Genomic DNA, 8,824 nt, shown 5'->3' with positions numbered 1-8,824 from the left:
AACGCCCCAGAGGTTCGGAGGCCTTCTCTGCTCTGCGCTCACCGGGCCCCCCACCCCTTGCCCTGGGGGTCAGAGGTCAGTCTTCCTCAGATGCATAAACTGGCGTTCGCAGCCGCTAGCACAGAGGCGAAGAGTGATTTCCTTCTTCCTTCCTTCCTTCCTTCACTCCGAAGAGTGATTTCCTTCCAGCCCAGCCCTCTACATTATGCCCGGGACATTAGCCTGGTTTCCTTAATTCCTCATATGGCGTTACACAAAAATAAACACTATATAAAAATATATGCCCAAGGGGTGCCTGGGTGGCTCAGTCGGTTAAGGGTCCGACTCTAGGTCTCAGCTCCGGTCATGATCTCACGGTTCGTGAGTTCGAGCCCCGCGTCGGGCTCTGCGCTGACAGGCGGGTGGGGGGGGGGTGCCTGGGGGGGACCTGCGTGGGATTCTCTCCCTCCCTCTCTCTCCGCCCCTCCCCCACCTCAAAACAAATAAATAAACTTAATATGTGTTTATTAATATACGCCCAAGCATGAGACCTTCAACTTCCTGCTTCCAGGTTGACAAGCCAACTGCAAGGGGCAGTTGGAAACGGAACAACAACTGCCTGGGCCCGTGGAGAGAAAGCTGAGAAAGACCTTGAGGTAAAAACAAGAGCTGTGAGTTTACCTCTCCCGACACCCAGGCAGCCATCCCGCCTCAGTGGCCCCAACCACAGAGCCATGGGACTATCGGGTGTTGATTCAGATCGACTGTGGAAGGGTCAAGCTTGAAAGTCCGCAAGTGAAGTACAAATGGCCCAGTTCTATTTCTACCATCGCGATTCTCCACACACCCACAAAAAAATCTATGGAGGAGTTGATTCTGTAACACTCAGAGAGCAAGAGAACCAATCAATGAAAGCTATGGAGTGAGGAAAAGAATCTGCAGGGGTGACCCTTTCTGCTGAGTGCAGACGATGCCTCAGGAAAAACATGGCAGCCTTTTCCTCCCGTCAGAAATGGCTACCTGTACCAAAAGGGCAGACTTTAGCTATTTTCTCCGATGGAGGCCTTTCTTCTCTGCTTTCTTGCTGAAAATTTCTGACTCAGTTAATAACCTATGTCTGAATATAGCTTATAGAGGTTCCCTTTATGTGGCATTTAAATACATAATAATAACAACCTCACTGGAGTCTCCACCTCAGAAACTCAGATTGTGATGGGGGGATTAAAGTATACGGACCCCATACTCTACCATCATCCTCTTTCCCTACGCACCAGTAACTGGAGTGGTCTAATGGGCCTCTCTCCAGTGGAAAACAACCATATCCTCTGAAGGTGTGCGTAGCACAGGCACGACTTGCGGCCGCAAGCCTCTGGGTTTCTTCTGACCTACTTCCCAACCCAGATGATGCTCATACCAATATGGCCCCATAAGCATGCCCACGGCCCAGATGCGTACCTACCCATTTCTCTCCCACTCAAGAAAGGATATCAGAATGCAAGAACCTAAGAACAACACCCTTATGGGGGCTCTTTCTGGAATGCATTATAATTTATCAACAAAGCAAATTATTCAAACCTTTACTATTTCAACTCTTTTTAACACATTCCTTCTTACGTGCAGTGTGGACACCGTGGTTGAGAACACGGACTTCTCAGACACGCTAAGATGCCTACCACTGGAATTGTTGACATCAGACCACTGAGCACAAAGAATAACTGCCACTGTTAACTGACTCATAGAAGATTCCAGCACCTTGAAGGGAACCAAGGCACCTCTGCCTTTCTTAAAATGCACTCACCAAATTTCCATAATCTGCAATGACAATAGCAATCGTGTAATACCCAATAAAGGCCCTATTACCCTTGAAACAAAGGAAATGGTAAAACATGACAAGTTTATCATCATTATGGATGATTACTATTTTGTGTTGTTTCATATACTTCCTAATTCCCTAAAAGTGAACATCCACCATTTTTTAATAGGATAGTGTTCAAAATATTATGTAAAAAATGTATTTTCAACACTAGGAGTGGAAAGTCATGGGATCTGAGGAGATTCTCCAGGGCACAGGCTAATCCCCATAAAACATTTATTTAAGAACCTTCTTAGGGCAATGAGGAGAGGGGGACATTTTCTAAAATATCTCCAAAGGGAGAGGGGGAGAAAGGTAGATGGCTATCACATTTTCACTAAAAGTTTTCTCCTTTTGTTAATGTTTATTTATTTATTTTTGAGAGAGAAAGAGAGAGAGAGGGAGACAGAGAGCGAGCGCATGAGTTGGGGAGAAGCAGAAAGAGAGACCCAGAATTCGAAGCAGGCTCCAGGCTCCGAGCTGTCGGCACAGAGCCCGATGAGGGGCTCGAACTCACAAACCGTGAACCTGAACCGAAGTCAGATGCTCAACCGACTGAGAGGAGAAAAGCAGCTCCACACTGTCAGCACAGAGCCCAATGAGGGGCTCAAACTCACAAACCCTGAGATCATGACTTGAGCCAAAATCAAGAGTCAGATGTGGGGCGCCTGGGTGACTCAGTCAGTGAAGTGTCCGACTTCGACTCAGGGCATGATCTTGCAGTTCACGAGTTTGAGTCCCACATCTGGCTCTTTGCTGACAGCTCAGAGCCCGGAGCCTGCTTCGGATTCTGTGTCTCCCTCTCTCTCTCTCTCTCTGCCCCTCCCCCACTCATGCTCGCTCTCTCTCTCTCTCTCTCTCTCAAAAATAAGTAAAAACATTTCCAAAAAAAATTTTTTTTTAAAGTTCAGACGCTTAACTGACTGAGCCACCCAGGCCTCCCCTTTACTGAAAGATTTCTTGACTGCCTCCCATTGTGATAGGGATTATAACACCACTCCTACCTTCTCAACGAACAATTAGAAGACAACTCTTTCTAAGTGTCTGTGAGACATGACCTCTAGGATCTGTTATATCAAACAGACGTTATATCAAGTCATCTGTCCGCTAAGCTTCTATGAGTGAGAGACCTTGGTCTCTGGAAGAGGAGTGTCCCAGAAATGGAAATGAAAATGGATCAATCGTGCGTATCCCACTAACCAACACCAAAACTTACTTGATCACTGGGAAGACAAGGGCTTGGGCTTACTTCTTTCCACCTGTCTGGGCAGGTGAACCGAGATCAGGGGTTATGACGCTGAAAATCCAGAGGACCACCGGACAGCTTTTCTATATAGCTCACCATGTCTCTAGCCGAAAAGCGTGAGCTTTGAGGTAGGGTGAGGAGAGAGGGGGGCGCCTACCAGGGCCGTGGAGAGACCGTTACACAAGGGGTGGGTAGTCCCTGCAGGAAGAAGGACGCAAATCAAGAGGAAGAAAAAGAAAAGGGGTCCAGGAGGAGAGAGGTAAAAAAATGAAGCCAAGGTAGGCCAGCGTTCTTCACCACCAATATGGGGGAGACGATGGAGGTTTGCTCTTTTTTTTTAACGTTTGTTTATTTTTTGAGACAGAGAGAGACAGAGCATGAATGAGGGGAGGGTCAGAGAGAGAGGGAGACACAGAATCCGAAGCAGGCTCCAGGCTCTGAGCTGTCAGCACAGAGCCCCACACGGGGCTCAAACTCGTGAACCACAAGATCATGACCTGAGCCGAAGTCGGACACTTAACCGACTGAGCCACCCAGGCGCCCCGAGGTTTGCTCTTTGAGCTCATCAGGAGTGCAAGCGATAGTTCACGAATGTCAAAGGACAGGGGGAGACCCCCCGGGTGACCTTGGCTTTGCAACGAAAACACACCAGGGAAGCAGAGCGTGCAGACGTTTGTGCAACAGAGCTGGGGGGGGGGGGGGTGCCTCCATCATGCTTCCGGGTCTCAGTCCTGGCAAATGACCAATGTCTCTTTAATGTGAAAACAGCGTCGGAGGCAGTAGCAGAGGCCAAAACTCCGGTGACATTGATTTTGCACATTCGTGGGGTTGCTTCTAAAGGGGAACTCCCACGGCAGCCGGACAGTTTCTTCACCTAAAACACCGCCATTGTGCAGCCCCTCAGAGGCCAACGGGAACAAATCCATTCAGCCCTTTCGACAGCGTCACGTTGACACTTCAATTACCTGATAACCGCGGCAATGTGTTTCTAGCCGAGCAGGAAAACTCCAAAAGAGCTTAACCTCTTTTCCCCTTCGGCTTCCTCGAAACTTCCACCTGCTTCCGTTCTCTCATGGCTCAATTTCCGTGGCCAGGTTGTGATCAGCCACGAAGGGAGTACCGAAGAAGGGTCCCGGACCTGGATTCAAATCCTGGCTCTGCTATTTACCGGTGGCGTGAACTTGGGCAAGTCGCCTAGATCCTATCAGCTTCGGTTGCCTTGCCTATAAAATAGCGGTTGCTATGGAAAATCAAATCAGGTGATACCTGTTTGGAAGGTGCCGTGATGGTTGTTGTAATGCCAACAGTAATAAGTAAATAGGGATTCGGCTTACTCGAAAAACTAACGTGGAGGGGTGCCTGGGTGGCTCAGTCAGTTAAGCGTCCAACTCTTGGTTTCAGCTCAAGGTCACGGTCTCACTCACGGTTTGTGAGTTCAAGCCCCCCGTTGGGCTCTGCGCTGACAGTGTGGAGCCCGCTCGGGATTCTCAGCCTCTCTCCCTCTCTCGCTCACTCTCTTTCTCTCAAAACTAAATAAATAGACTTTAAAAAAAAAAAAAAAAGCTAATGTGAAAAGTACACTTCTTCTCACAAAAATGCTCTTGAGCACCTCATGAGCAGGTGGTAAAGTAGCCAATCTGTCTTCAGTTTCATGTAAGGATATTCCGCTCCAATTATACCCAAAGCTTCTCAAGAGAAAATTAGCGTTTGACCTGATAACATCATCCTCTGATATAAGAAAACACACACACACACAAATTTTGTGTATCTGGGCGATAATTCTGGGTGATTAATATGATGACAGTTTTTAGTTAATGATAAAGAAAAATATGTGACAGTCAACACCCAAATTCACTTATAAAAGTTTTTTTTTTTGTTTTTTCAGTCTAAAGATGGCAGCAGAGAATATTGTAGATGGCTCTGGGCTCCAGATCTATACAGATTTCTACTAAACTAACGGGAGTCCCTTTACGGTATTGATTTGTGTGTCCCTCACTGGAATGGGACTACCACGTTAGCCTTCTATGGGCACCGGGTGCTGCTACATAGTGGGCTTAAGACGGATAAGCGGATGGCCAGTCCGCCTATGATAACAGGCCAAGCAAGACACAATCTTAAAAAGAAAGCTATTCGGTAAGTTGATATTATACTTGTACTGGTTAACACGAAGCTCGGCAGCCTCCATCGATACCCTAACGAAAAGGACTTAATCAAAACAGGTGTGTATTTCTCTTGCACACAGATGTCTAGAGGGAGTCTGTCCACGGCTCCCATGTGCCTGCTCTACTGTGTGCGGCTTTCGTTCCCAAGTTTACATCTTGGTCCAAGACGGCTCTGAAGCTCCAGTCATTATCGCCACGATCCAGGGAACAGGAAGGTTAAGAGAACGGTAGGGGTGGGTATTTGGGGAACAAAATGGGTGGCCTGTGTCCGAGGATGCTATGTTCCTCTCGATATCGATCTCTCCACTTTTCAGTACCAGAACCTCAATTTTTATGCCAGTTTATTGCCACCCATAATAAATACTATATCCCCCCGCCCACCTTGCAGCTAGCTAAGTGTGAACATATGACTAGGTTTTAGACAATGAAACATAAGCAGAAATATTACGTAGAATTTCTGGGAAGTTCCTCCTCTTTAAAAGGAACACAGGTATGATGGCTGGAGCTCTAGCAACCACCTTGGATCATAAAGACCATAAAGACAAAAACTGCATCCTAAGAATGACAGACGAATGAACTAGAGGGAAACTCTGTACCTGCAAACCTCATAGAGGAACCATACCAGCCCTGGACTGCTCACTCTGAACATCTTTTATGCGACAGAGAAATTAACTTTTATCTTTACTTATGCCACTGTTACATTGCTGGCCCCTATAAAACTGAATCTAGTCCTAAGCAGGACACAACTGAAGTAGTGAATATTTTTCCCCCTCCTGTCTATTTATCAGTTACCAGCAGCACTATTCTCCACCAACATGGCCATTCCTGAACCTTCTTTCTCTGTCTCAACCTTGCTCACAGGGAGTAGCAAATAAAGGACACAAAGCCCATCACTTTTAGTTTTGCAAACTATGAACATTTGATAACAAAAGGAAATAAAACATGAGCCATCCACAATTCCCTGCCCAGCTACGGTGAAATTAAAAAGTTAAGAGAATCCCCCTCCAAAATCCCAGGAGCACTTCTGTTGCTGCTCGACATCTATGGCCGTGTTCCCAGCCTGTACTAGGTGAGACAACATATCGTTAGGTAAATGGTGCCTCATTCACTTATGTACTTAAAAATGACAAAGGCAGCAGAAAAGAAATAGTTATTGTTCTATATCAAACAGGCAGATCGAGACCTCTTTCCCATTTGGCCTGAAACTTAGCTGAACAAGATTACCCCATTTTCCTTCTTACAAATCCCTACTATATGTGTGTGTGTGTGTATATTATACATATATTATACATATAATATATATAATATATGTATAATATATATAATATATGTATAATATATATAATATATGTATAATATATAATATATAATATATAATACATATATATAATATAATATATAATAAATATATATTATATATTATATATGTATTATATATTATATATGTATTTTATATTATATATATGTATTATATATATATATATATATATATATATATATATATATATAAAAGTTTCGAGCCACATACATTATCAAAGCAAATGAGCTGTTGCCAATACACCCATGAATACTAAAAATCTTTTCCTGGCTAATGGTTGTCTTCTCTAAGATTGTATTACCACTTGGCCTCTTCTGATAGCCTCAATTCTTGAGAAATTCTTTGAGAAATGAGTTCACTGTACCCCCCAAAATAAAATCAAGTCTTTTACCAATCAACACCCATGGAGAGATCAAGATTAGTAAGTTGATGAAGAGGGCGTGTGGGTAGCGTCTTGGAATCTCTCTGCAAGGTGGTAGCTGGATGCCAATGATCACGACAGACCCCGTGACCCGGAAGAAAAGATCGGTGGACAAAGCCTACTTTGAAGACCTGGGCTCCTGTCCCAGCTCCCGTTTCCAACACGTAGTGTAAATTTGGGCAAGCGTCTTAGTCTCTCCGGCCTCCTTTCTGTTAATTGGGAATAAGACCAACTTTATTTTTTTTTATTTTATTTTTTTTTTTTAACGTTTATTTATTTTTGGGACAGAGAGAGACAGAGCATGAACGGGGGAGGGACAGAGAGAGAGGGAGACACAGAATCGGAAACAGGCTCCAGGCTCCGAGCCATCAGCCCAGAGCCTGACGCGGGGCTCGAACCCACGGACCGTGAGATCGTGACCTGGCTGAAGTCGGACGCTTAACCGACTGCGCCACCCAGGCGCCCCAAGGGAATAAGACCAACTTTAAATCACTGGGGTGAGGTTCAACACTATACGAAAGCAGTTTATAATGGTAAAGAGTTGCGTAAATGTACTGTCTGCATGTTTGTATGAAATAGTAGTGTTTGGGTTCTGAGTAATAGAAACTAAACTGTGGACTTTAAGTATTTGTGTGTATGTATGTATGTGCCTCAAGGATACAGAACATTCTGGAAGAAAAGGAAATGAACTGTTAAACAATGGTTACCTTTTGGGATAGGGTAAATATTTTTTTACTTTAAACATGGTCAGTGGTGGCTGTATATTAGTTTTAAAATTAAGAAGAAATGTGTACTGTGACTAAAGTTCTTTCCACGATGAAAAGGGAGGAGGCCAAAGTTAACGGATTTGAAAAGAGTAGGATATTCTTGTAGCAATAACCACGAGTCCCCTAAATCAGTCCTGAAGGCCCTTACCCTGATGACCCACAAACTGCGTCCTTCAAATGGATACTAATGCTAGGCTGGCCCTAGCAATGAAGCATCAAGATTTAGAAAACAGAAATACTTAAAATTGCTTCAATATTCAATACATGGGTGTTTCCCGCATTAAGAGCCAGCTCTAAACTCACACCCTAGCACCTCTGTTTCTAAGGAGTATCTTTTTCATTCAAATAGCACCCTTGTCCCCACAATCGACCAGGCAAAAAGGTGTATGGGTTCCACAATTACCTTATCTCCCGTCATTTCCCTTCCTCTTCTTTACCATCTGTCCTATAATTATTCTAAGTCTTATACCTAAAGCCTGAAAAAAGATTTGGAGGTGATAGGGCGAACAAGTATTGGGTCTCCAAACACCCGGCAATCAAGAACCTCCTTGCCTCCCCCCCAGATGAAAGCACACATTATTTGTCTTTGGGCAAATCCCACTCTCTTTATTGGCGTCTCCAAATACCCACCATGATTGCCTTGTCTCCAGCCCACCTGCCTCATTGGGACTAAATTCTCTAGACAGGCCCACATAGAGTCCTGACCTCCATCCTAACATGGCCACCACCTCAATCCACACACCAGGCTCTTACCAATGCCATCTGGGTGGCTAGTCAGGAGGAAACAGTCCGGGTGAAAAGGACACCAGAATGGTGGGGCCATTATGAAAACTAGTATGAAGGTTTCTCAAAAAAATTAAAGATGGGGGGCACCTGGGTGGCTCAGTCGGTCAAACGTCCAACTTCAGCTCAGGTCATGATGGAGCCCCACATGGGGCTCTGTGCTGACAGCTCAGAGCCTGGAGCCTGTTTTGGATTCTGTGTCTCCCTCTCTCTCTGCCCCTCCCCCACTCACATTCTGTCTCTCAAAAAGGAATCAGCGGGAAAAAAAAAATTTTTTTTAAAGATAGCACTCCCAT

This window comes from Panthera pardus, unplaced genomic scaffold (genome assembly GCF_024362965.1).
Source record: "Panthera pardus isolate Hobbes unplaced genomic scaffold, ASM2436296v1 HiC_scaffold_17, whole genome shotgun sequence".
Classification (NCBI taxonomy): domain Eukaryota; kingdom Metazoa; phylum Chordata; class Mammalia; order Carnivora; family Felidae; genus Panthera; species Panthera pardus.
Note: the sequence above shows the minus strand (reverse complement) of the source record.